We start from the raw sequence: 12,573 nt of genomic DNA on the forward strand, positions 1-12,573 counted from the left end.
GTGTAGGGCCTGCGCTTCTCCCCTGGAGTCCGGGAGATTTCCGCCGAGTGAGCACCGCACAGACAGCTCGGGGCGCACCTGGTCCCAGGGAGGTGCCCACATCCAGAACCACATGCCTCTCCTCCTTTGTCTTGTGATTTTATCACATGCACAAGTGTGGGGATGGGCGACACTTTTGGCCTGAGAGAAAGTTGATCTTGGGCACCTTGTTTTTTGTTATTGTTGTTTTTCCATAACCTCCAACGCCTACTTTAGTGAGTACGCTGTGCAGTTCATTGTGTCTGCGCTATGCTACGAAATGAGGTTTCAGAGATGGATATGACCAAAGCCTGTGCCCTTACAGGCTTTAAAGGCTGTTGAGATAGATAGAGATAGACATGTGCATGCAATGAGAGTGTGGAAATGGAGAAGTTGGTTTTTACTGTGACAAACTGGAGGTGGCTTTATGTAGCTGGCAACCTTTGCTTAATCTTGAAGGACTTGAAGGATGAGTGGATTTTGGGGACACAGACCTCACTTACGAATTCTGATTTCTTATGAAGTGGGAACTAGGGACATCTATTAGAAAGTCTTATGGGACACATTGCAAAGATGGATGAGAAATACTGAGTACAGTGTTAGGAGGAACAAGTAGAATGGAATCCCCTTGAATATTTCTGTCTCTTAATTCTCTATTTGTATGGACTGCCCAGTGTCTCCTGATGTTTAAATAGTGGAAGGGAAGATAATCCTGCTGTGGTTTACATATCTCATGTTCTTGTCATTCTGGGCAGGGCTGCAGGGGTTTAGGCAGGAGCGGGGAGTGCCAGGCTGATAATTGATGGACTTAGAGCGGGGAGGCTGTTAGAGAAAGGGCACATTGCAAGCTGCGGTGCCCACCTGGGCTTCAGCGGCCATACCCATCTGTTGCTTCTAAGGCGGAGCAGTCACAAGGGAGACAATAGCTTGAAGTTTAAATATAGGTTGCTGTTCTTAGTAGTAATTTGGGGAATTCAGAGAATAACCTTATTGGTGTATGAAAACCATGCGTCATCTCTGAGAATTCAGATTGTCAGGTAGAATAGTAGTGAGCACTCAAGTCACATTGGGATTTTAAAGGTAAAACACTGTTTTGGGGCATCTTGAAAATTTTATATTTTTCTCACTAAACTGTATTTTTTCTTATATAACTTAATGTTTTATATTCTGATATTACTAGGTGAATATTGTTGATTCACTAATAGTGAGACATTTTAATGAATGTATCAATATAAAAGTTTTAAAGGCAATGATAAGACTGTGGCTGTGTTAAAATCTGTTTATAGTTGCTTTCACATCTCATTTAATTGTTTTACTGCACCAGCTGTATTATATTACATGAGGTCAAGTAATCTGGTTGGCTTTATGGCACATTTTCATTTAACATTACCATTTGATATAATAAATAAATTTCTACAGTGATTTGAATATTGAAATGAACCATTGCTATATCTGCTATTAGATTTTATTTTGATTTTGCAGTTTTTCAGAATGAGAGGTAATTGTATTACAAATCATATATATATAGATGGCATGCAAACAAACACTTCTCTGCCCATGGCTTCCCTCTCCCTTTTAGGCCTTGAGCATTTGAGGATGACCATCACACTGCTCTTTGAAGCAGTCTTATTTGGGAAGTAGATTTCTGAAAGATTCTGATGTAAAGTCTTACTTGCTGATAGCCAGAACCTCCAGGTCCTAACAGTGTTATCTGTGATCTTTCAAGCTCAGCCACTTAAGCCATTCAGTTAACTGTATTAATCTAATCAGACTTCACAAAAAATGTACCTCACAAGTTTAACTTAGCCTTATATTTGACCAATGATAACATGTACTCTTTACCAGTGAGCTCTTTTGGACAAATAGCAGCAGCTTGAAAACTTATGCTCAATTCTACATTGAAGTGCAAGAATAATATTTTATTACACCAGATAAACCTGATCTCTGTGGAGACTTTTAAAGATATGAAGAGTTTTTGCTTTCTGATTACTTACTCTTTTTACATTTGAGAAATGAAATAATCAAAATTCATAAAGAAAAAATGAATTAGCAGTGATATTGCCTACTATGCAAAATTATGATGACCAAGTAGGAGTGTGTCTGATGAGAAAGGCCTTGGATACAGATGCTCTTGTTATTTTCTAAGGTCTGTCCATGTAGTCACGTTAAAAGCTTGTTATCTGGAAAATATCTTATTACTAAATGGATAAATGCTTCAGCTTAATTCATCAGTTTGGTTCTACTTTACCTTGACAGCTAAAAGGATATATCGTGATCCACATTTTGGGCTGTATAATGTTATTACAGATCTAAAAAGCTCCAGAAGTTATTTCTCTCAAAAATAATCGGTAATTATTATAATTTTTAGGTCATATTAAAACGTTGCCTTCTGGAAACTTCACAGAATGCAGAAAGATGTTTTTGAGGATGTGCCTAAATTTTGTGTTCTGAAATGTGTGAGTCATTTTTCCCAGGGTTAAGCCTTTCTACTTTATTAAAATATACCTAGACGAGGCCTCAAAGACATTTTATTCATTTTTATTTTTGTAGTATCTTTACTGAATTGAAAGAATCATTGCTGCTTAAAATTATTTCTTCACTCTCAGATGTCTACTGCTATGTTTTTCATTCCATCTGAGATAACTGTAGCAGACACTAATCATGGACCACTTAACAGTTCTTTCTTGTTAACAGAATCACGGTTTTCTTTGGGTGGCTAAGTACCCAGGCCCTGAGCGTGCAGCATGATTGACCTAAGTCCGTCTTGATGATCCTGTTCTCTGCCAAATTTCTGCAGCTCACCTTGCAGCTAGGGCTAGTCAGTCACTGTGTTTTGGCAAATTACATTTAAGTATATGACTTATGGGGTGTTTTTCTAACAAAGCCTTTTCTCCTTTTCTGCATTTGAATGTGGTTGTGATGCCTGCAACCACCAGGTGACAAGATGAGGATGATGGCTGGTAGAGGCTGGGAAGAGCCTGGAGTAGATCGTGATGGATCCTTTTATTTGTCAAGGAAAAGTAGAATCAAACTGATGAATGAAGCTGAAGCACTTCGAGCAGCACAGCTCCCTAGTCACCTAAAAACCCTGCTTTCTGAAACATCCAGACGTGCTTTGTAAAGTGTAACAGGTTTTCTTTTAAGTCCATAGCTGAGCAAAGCCAGGGAGGATCTGAAGAGGGATCTGGAAATTAGAGTGGTAAACTCGCTTTGAAGCTGTGGTTGCCTAATTTTTATAAAAGGAGCTCGTTAACGCAGTTATGTTACATTCTTGGAATGAAATATTGGGCAGCTCTAACCTGGATTAGGAAGCTTTCAGCGTACCCTTATGGGAACTTCTCCAAGACATATTAAGTGACAAGAGTAAAGTACCAAACAGGGCCATTAGGTGCTATCTTTGCTACAAAGCAAGAAGGTTATAAGAAAGAAACAATGGAAGAGTACCCTGGAAATGAATAAAAATAGTTGTCTGAGGATCAGTGTGGCAGAAACTGTCAACCCCCCCCCCTCCCACTTTCTCTTTCCCTGTGCTCTGGCCATCCTCCTCCTGCCAGGATCTGTATCAGGCTATGAGCAGCTCACCACAAATGAATCTCACCCCTCAGATGAAATCATTCTGAAGTGTGCAGGAGAGAAATCATTAACAAAGATTCCTAAAAAAGCCCTTAAGTCAGGAAATTCAAAAACATAATTCTAAATAACTCATGGGTCACAGAAGAAATCATAATGGATACCAAAATATAGAACTGAATCATAATGAACATATTGTGTATCTCAAAGTGGGTTGCATCTAAAGTGACAGTCACAGCCATATCATCTTTAATAACTCTATTTTTATTTTTTTGATTGTGATGTGCAGGGCCCCTCTTACTTGAATGTAGGAGTGGTGCTGGGATGGAAACTGTAAGAGTAAAAAATTAGTGAAATTGAAAGCACATATATAGTTGAGATGAACAAACTCAAAGTAGTTATTTTGAAATAATAAAATAAACCATAGGCACAACTGATTTCTTCAAAATGCACAATTTTTAGAGTGAATAAACTATAACTACAGATACAGCACAGATCAATAAAAAGGAGGAAATGCTCTTAATTGTTCTATGTTAATACATTTGAAAACTTAGACAAAATGGATAATTTCTTAGAAAAACAAAACTTATAGAACTTCACTCAAAATATAATAGAAAATCCGAATGGAATGATAGTCATTCAAGATATGGACACATTAGCGAAGAAAGGCTCCACTGAAAGACAGAGGCTGGTTTACTGCACCAGGGCTGCTCTGTTTCTTTCTAGACTTGTGTTATTTGAGGTCAAGTGTCTAGTTTTTAGTTTTCTGTGTCTTGTATCCATACAAGTCCTAATAGGTGTTGATTATCATTGTGATACTTACCCTCTACCCCTGACCTTTTTTATAATGTCCAAGGAAGGGTAAGGAAAGCAAATAGTTGGATGGAAAAGAAATGGAAAGAAAGTTCATTTGGGTCAAGGAATGCATAAAGTGAAATTAAAGCTTAAGGTGGCATTTGATTGTTGATAATTGTGTTTCATTGGCCATTTTCTTTAATGGTCCCATGCCTTTGGCTTTTCACTAAGCAGATTCTCTTTTAAGGAACGTGTGATTTTGTTCTTCTTAAATGAACTATTCCCTGTGAAACACTGAATGTAACTTTCTTTGGGAAAACAAACATTTTTAGTTGACATGAATTACCTCTCTGTGTTTGTTGTTTGTAGCTAGCCTTGTGAAAAAAGGTATGGCTAACCTAGTGCATTATAGGTAAATTAATAAGGAAGGTGGTGGTTTCTTAAATAATTTTTTATAATCACTTTGCTTGGTAATTATATCTTGTTTTGAATTGTTACTTCTTCTTAAAAACATAACTTTCTGAATAATATACTTCAATAATAAAACATCCTGTTATTAAAATACACCTTTCTGAATGATTTAATATATTTTAATCATGAAACACCTTTTTATTGGTGTGCATCATAGTTGGGAGTATAAAAATAAATGATTACTTAAGAAATTGAAGGTAAGTGAAGTGCTGTTAGGCTTCCTTAGGGCTGTCATGTTACATCCCTGCAGTAACCAGGATAACATTTACTGGGATTAAATAATAGTAATAACAGAGAACTTACTGAACACTTACCGTGTGGTAGACATTCTACAATCCTGGAAGTTAGCTATTGTTTTTCTGGTTCAACTGGAGGAATCTGAAGCCTAGAGAGTCAAGTCACTTGCACTGGGTTACACAGCTAGTTAGTGGTCAGTATGTGATTTGAGCTCAAGGCTGGCCACCTGCAAGGACCATATACAGCTGATTCTTTTTAAAAAAAATTTATATTGAATTTATTGGGGTGACATTGGTTGACAAAAATATATAGGCTTCAGGTGTGCAATTCTATAACACATCATCTCTGTATTGTTGTGTGTTCACCCCCTCAGGTCAAGTTCCACCACGACTTGCCCTCCCTCACCCTCTGGTGATCGCCCCCGAACCGCCCCCTTCCTCTGGTAATCACCATACTGTTGTCTGTGAGTTTTTGTTTTTGTTTTTTTGCTTAATCCCTTCTCCTTTTTCACCCAGCCCTCCCCAACCCCCTCCCCTCTGACAGCTGTCTTTCTGTTCTCTGTATCTATGAGTCTGTTCTGTTTTGTTTGTTAGTTTACTTTGTTCATTAGATTCCACATGTAAGTGAGATCATACTGTATTTGTCTTATCCACAGTGTCAAAAAGGTAAGATTTCCTTGTTTACGGCTGAGTAGTACCCCGTTGTGTAAGTGTACCTCAGCTTTTTTTATCCACTTATCTACTGATGCACACTTAGGATGGGTCCACATCTTGCTATAGTAAATAACATGGCGGTGAACATAGGGGTTCTTTCTAATTGGTGTTTTGGGCTTCTTTGGATATATTCCCAAAAGTGGATCACTGGGTCATAAGGCAGTTCCATTTTTAATATTTTGAGGTAACTCCATACTGTTTTCTACAGTGGCTGCACCAATTTTTGTTTCCACCAACAGTGCACGAGGGCTCCCTTTTCTCCACATCCTTGCCAACGCTTGTTTGTTGATTTACTGATGATAACCATTCTGACAGGTGTGAGGTGATATCTCATTGTGGTTTTAATTTTCACTTCTCAGATGATTAGTCACATTTTGTATGTATCTTGGCCATCTGTATGTCCTCTTTGGAGAAGTGTCTGTTCAGGTCCTTTGCCCATTTTTTAATTGGATTATTTGTTTTTTTGGTGTTGAGCTATACAAGTTCTTTATAAATTTTGGATATTAACCCCTTATCAGATGTATCATTGGCAAATATATTGTTCCATTGAGTGGGTTGTCTTTTCATTTTGTTGATGGTTTCCTTTGCTATTCAAAACCTTTTTAGTTTGATGTAGTCCCATTTGTTTATTTTTCTTTTATTTCCCCTGCCCAAAGAGATATAGACGAAAATATTGCTATGAGAAATTTTCGAGATCTTACTGCCTATTTTCTTCTAGGATTTTTATGGTTTTGAGTCTAACACTTAAGTCTTTAATCCATTTTGAGTTTATTGTGTATGGTATAAGAAGGTGGTCTAACTTCATTTTTTTTTTTTTTTCATATATCTGTTCAGTATTCCCAACACCATTTATTAAATAGACAGACTGTTTACTCCACTGTATGTTCTTGCTTCCTTTGTCAAATATTAATTGACCATAAATGTGTGGGTTTATTTTGGGGCTCTCTATTCTGTTCCATTGATCTATATGTCTATTTTTATGCCAGCACCATACTGTTTTGATTACTATGGTCTTGTAGTATAGCTTGATATCATGTACCATGATTCCTCTAACTTTGTTCTTCTTTCTCAAAATTATTGTTGCTATTCAGGGTCTTTTGTGGTTACATAAAAACTTTTGGAATATTTGTTCTAGTTCTGTGAAATATGCCGATGGTATCTTGATGGGAATTGCATTGAATCTATAGATTGCTTTGGGTAGTATAGACATTTTAATGATGTTAATTCTTCCTATCCATGAACACTGTATATGCTTCCACTTATTTGTATCTTTTTCATTTTCTTTCTTCAGTGTCTTATAATTTTCTGAGTACAGGTCTTTTACATCCTTGGTTAAATTTATTCCTAGGTATTTTATTTTTTGATGCAGTTGTAAGTGGGATTGTTTTACTTAGTTTTCCTTTTTGATAGTTTCTTATTGATGTATAGAGATGCAACTGCTATCTGGATATTTATTTTGTATACTGCTACTTAACTGAATTCATTCATCACTTCTAGTACTTTTTTGGTGAAATCTTTAGGGTTCTTTTATACAGTATCATGTCATCTGCAAATAATGATAGTTTTGCTTCTTCCTTTCTAATTTGGATGCCTTTTATTTCTTCATCTTGTCTGATTGCTGTGGTTAAGACTTCCATTACTATGTTGAATGAACGGTGAAAGCGGACATCCCTGTCTTGTTCCTGATCTTAAGGGAAATGCTTTTAGTTTTTGCCCATTGAGTATGATGTTGGTTGTGGGTTGTTCATTCTTTCTAAGCTCATTTACTGTTTGTTCTTTTTAAGCCCATGCTCATAACCACTATGCTATCTTATATCATACTGAAGCAGGATAAACAAATTAAGCAAATTAGACCTAAGTACTCTGATTAAAATACATTACTAGATTTTACTATTAGAAGTGGGTGTGGTGCTTTTCAGAGACTTGAGAAGTCTTATAGTTCTTGAATCTTGCTGGAGGCTGGAAGCCGGTAACCAGGAACTTTTCTAGGTTTGTGAATCTGTGATTTTCTCATTTTTCCTCAGCACATTTCTCTAGTTTTCTGCCATACAAGTCACAAGTTATTTGAATTTTCTTCTTTTGAGGTTTTTCCTTAAAATCCAAATAAAATACTACATATGATATTTTAAAAAAAATCATTGGGTAGACTCATGAATACACAAATAACATTCTCTGTTTAGGATGCTCAATACCTGCCATCCCCTCATTACCCTCATACTGGGATGCTGTGAAGTCCTCTACTTAGTTTATGAACTTGGCTAGAGGCAGCATTCCAGTACTGCCCAGCTCACTTCCCTTATATCATTACCAGTTGTGTGTACTTCTTGGGGTTTGGATGATGTTCTGACACTGTATAAATTATATTGTCAGGAGGTGCAGTCTAGCATCCCATAGTTTTACCAACACATGACTGCTCCATTTATGAAATTGGCCAAGAGTTTCCCCATGGCCATTGCCCAGCCATCCAGCTTCCCTATTCTACACTGTCTAATTGTGGACTCTCTTTTGCTTTGTTTTCCTACCAATCTGCTCTCCTGTCTTGGCAGCACACACAGCAGCTTCCCTGTATTTGTACAGGGCTTAGGGCTTTGTCCACAATATTTCATCTCACTGCAGTCCCCTCTGATTGACTGCATTGTTCAGTTTAGCTATGTGGACTTTATTTTGAAAATGTAGCTGACCACAACACTACAGATACGGATAATACTGGAAAGCAATAACTAACCATCCAGTCTCTCTCCGTCTCTGTCTCTGTCTCTTTCCACTCTCTCATTCTTGTCTCTCTCACATATACACATGAATGACTAACTTTCAAATTATCCTCACAAACACTTCATTGCAGAGCTAGAAATTAACCCTGTCACCCTGCTTTCTAAAGGCTGATTTCCAGACTTTATCTTTTCATTTTTGTGTTTCTTCTTCAGTGTTCCGAAGAAGTTAAACGTTCCAATAGCAGGAGAAAAAGTTTTCTTGTTATGAAGTTCATAGTTTATTTTCACAAGTTGCTAATTCCAGAGAATTAAGCATGGCAGTGCAATTTCATGTGTATGTTTTAATATCCCTTCTGATGTATTTAAAAAATAAAATATCACATTTAAGATTCCTAAGTAATGGTTTGTATGGATACACAAGACATTATTTCTAACAGACTCTACACCTTAAAGACCTATAGGGTAAATCTACCATATATTTACCTTTTGAATTTTGCCAGCTATATTTTAAAAGACAAACTGAATGTTTATTACATTTTCACAGAGGAGAAAAATCATTATTTTTAATGAATGAAATGGAAAAGGCATAAAACCCCCAAACGCCCCCAAACGGGTGCAGAATGTATTATTGTATAAAAGAGCTTTGGCTGTAGAGTAAGGACCTTCATGATTTGCTTTTAGAAGTAGCATACTTATTTTTGACATAATAATCAAAATGATGAGTCGGATTGGAGAGCGCTTCTAATCTAGTTGTCCTTAGGTGTTGACTATCTGCGTCATGCTTCGTCTCCGTAGCCTGGAAGTAACCTTTAGGAAATGAAAGGTATTTCTGTTGTACTTCTATTCCCAACATTTATTTCTTTGTTTATTTGAGAGAGAAAAAATTCAGCTTTTATTAAGGTCTTAGTCAATGAAAATATGTTTGCTTTGGAGCTGTGCAGGTCTGCACAGGTATCAGTGTCTGCCTTACTGTCCTCAGGGCCTCGAAAGCTGTGGTGTAGGTAGTCTCTTACCCTCTCCGTCTCGTAAGTCTCCCCTCTTAGAGAAGTCTTCATGCTCGCTTGCTCCCTGGGGTCAGATTTGGACTCCTAGTTGCCTTTGGACATATTGTCCTGCCTGTTTAATGACTAATTCTTGTCCATCTTTCTTTATGCTCGTCTGTGGTTCATTCACATGATGGACCTGCTGGTCTCCTGATCAGCCAGCCCACAGAGATAACTGCCGGCGGGAGGCAGGGGCCGAATCAGGCCTAGCACTCACAAAAGAGCATTCATGTTCCTTCCCCCCTCCTGTCTTTCTAAAGATCATAGTCTTATATCCTAGTAAATTTTTTTCCATAAACAGTCTTTCCTATATTTCTTGTTGTTCAGCATCTCTTGCTGATATAAGAATTGAACAGTTCCTTTTTCTTGGGAGAAATTCTTGGTGATTGAATATGTGTAGTAGAGAGATGGCTGGGAGGTGAGAAGGTTTGGCTTAAACCCACGCAGAGTGGTTATCTTTTGGCTCTTTTCTAAGCCTGTTTCCTGTTGTTTCTTTCATCAGCAGTTACTAAGAGCTTTTAAATTAAGAGCCAATGCTTATTCTAGCACTGGTGATATAAGGCCAGACTTGACAAACTTGGACATACAGTACAGACACATAGTAAGTGTTTAGTAAATTTTTTGTGGGTTGAAAGAAAGTTTCGTGCCTATATCCATTTGCTAATACTCATGGCCTTGATTAAATTATCCCTGATTGAAAACCATCAGGGACATCCTATTGCATATGTAAAAATCGAGATTACACACAGGGTTTTCTGGATCCTGCCTACCTTTGCAACCTTGTCTCCCACTCCAGTCATCTCATTAATATGCCGCAGTAGCGGCATTGGCCTTGTTCACTCTGAAATGCCAGGCTCTTTCCTGCCCCAGGTCCTGTTGCCACTTGCTGGCCCCTCAGTTGGCAACACTAACTCACCCCTCCTCCCCACGCCTGTGGTTTATGCCTCTCATCCTTCAAGTCTCAGCTAAACTTTCACCTTCTCAGAGAGGCCATCCCGGACCACCCCATCTAAAACAGTGCCTATATTTCATCATCCTTTCTTTCCCCTCTGAAATAACATTATATGTAATTTATAATTATTTTGTTTGTTTAATTTATTTTCTTTTTTATTATACTGTAAGTTCTGTGATGACAAGGGCCACATTTGTCTTGTTTACCATTTTTATCCCCAGTACCTAGTATGCCTAGCAGATAGTAGCTGCTGAGAGAGTATGGTTGAATGAATGAGTTCACATCTGTGGGTTTGAAAATGTAAACAAAAATATGGTTGTAATTGGCTTTGCTAACTTTCATACTTTTTCTAATGGGCACTGCTAGTATCCTGTGTAGGGATATACCTCTTGTATACAGAAACTGCTTAGAAGCATTTAAAGGTCTGTATTACTCAGTTTTATGGGATTGAACTAAAGAATTCCATACACATTTACTCATTTATTTTCATGGGTTATATTAATCATACTGTGAAATCAGTCATCTTTTATTATGTAAATTTTTATAAAAGAAAATACAATTTTCTGGAATTTCCCCTCTATAATAGTTTTTCTAGGAAAAAAAAGTTCTCAGTTTAAGAAACACTGTAGAACCTAGGATATACCTGCAATATTTTGTCAAATTTCACATAACTGTATTTTAAAGCCTTTTAGTTTCAGCAGTGGCCACCCAGGAGCTGTCGCCTTTTAATTTATGGTGCAGAAGCTATAAGATAAAGGAGAAATTAGAATTTGGCCCAAAGAGATATTTTTTTTTGGACTCTGCAATTATTTAAGCATTTTTTATTTTTAATGCTTTTAGACAGATAGAAATCCTTTGTTTTGGTCACAAACACAACTGGTTGCCATTGTTTTATACCAGTCTGTTTCTCACATTTTTGTTACTTAACTGGCCCATATAGGACTTTGTATTTCTAGCTTCTTGTTTGAATCTTTCTAAGAATGCATTTTCAAATGATCTTTAATAAAATATATTTAAATGTACATATACATAAAAGAGTTTACTGAAAGAATATAAATCACTTGTGTCTGAAAGAAACAATGGGGGAATCAGCAGTCTTGGGTTCTGATCCCAGCTCTGCCATAAATTAGTTGTTTAGTCTTGGAAAAGTGACTTTTTAACCTAGAGTCTTATTTTTCTCATTTATTACTGAAGGTTTTGGTTTTGTCTGTTGAGCTCTATGATGTCCTGAACGAGGAATTAGGGTCAAGATTTAAGGAATTCTAACATGAAAGAAAAATGTCTTCTCTTATTCAACTTTATCAGTCGCTGCAGAAAGGGCAGCACACGCTAAAGAAGTACAGAGGAGAGAGCTTAGTTCTCATTCTGGAAATTCTAGGGTAGACCCGAGAGGATGTTAGAGATTTTGATAGATGGAGAGAAAATAGAAGAGCGCTGTAGGAGAAGCAAATGTTGTGAACAAAGAGATTCATGCAGGAAAGATTTGTAAATGTTTGGAAATCTTGAAAATCTCAGCTTAACATGCCCATATTCTGAGTTAGGAGGAGTCCTGGGACATTGGGTTGGGACGATAGAGGCAGATTTTGTCTAATTCATTTATGCGCTTGAATTCAAGGCTGAGAATTTGGGAGCCTTTGCTTCAGGTTTTAAGTTCTTTGAGGGCTCTTTTACTCAGGACCCTGTTAATTGCACAAGGTAGAAATCCAATTCAAAATCACTTAAACATGAAGGAAATGTATTGGGTCATATAACTGAAGGTCCGGAGTGGCTGACTGCAGGCAGTGTGGCTCCAGTGGTTCAGTGACAACATTAGACCTCTTGGTTTCTTGACTCTGCTTTCCTCTGGTTTGGCTGTACTCTGGGGCAGGCTCTCTCCGTGAGGTTCTCTCCCAGGGCTAAGTTTATATCCCACCAGTTCAGTTACTCTGTCCAAAAGAGAATATCTCTCTCTTGGCAGTTCTACAAGTCCCAGAAGGATAGAAAAGACCTAATTTTTTTTCTCTCCTTTCTTTTTTAAAAAAAATCTTGTGGCCTTTGAAGGCATGGCTGTGGCAGGCCTGGGT

At 37.5% G+C, this 12,573-nt stretch overlaps 1 protein-coding gene across 2 annotated transcripts in view; it reads left to right on the forward strand.

Moving 5' to 3' along the window:
• GTDC1 (glycosyltransferase like domain containing 1) overlaps positions 1-12,573 on the forward strand; it is a 337,642-nt gene that overhangs the window by 99,730 nt on the left and 225,339 nt on the right. The gene's annotated exons all lie outside the window — the stretch shown is intronic.

The sequence above is a fragment of the Miniopterus schreibersii genome (assembly GCF_964146895.1).
Source record: "Miniopterus schreibersii genome assembly, chromosome: 7".
NCBI classification, from domain to species: Eukaryota; Metazoa; Chordata; class Mammalia; order Chiroptera; family Miniopteridae; genus Miniopterus; species Miniopterus schreibersii.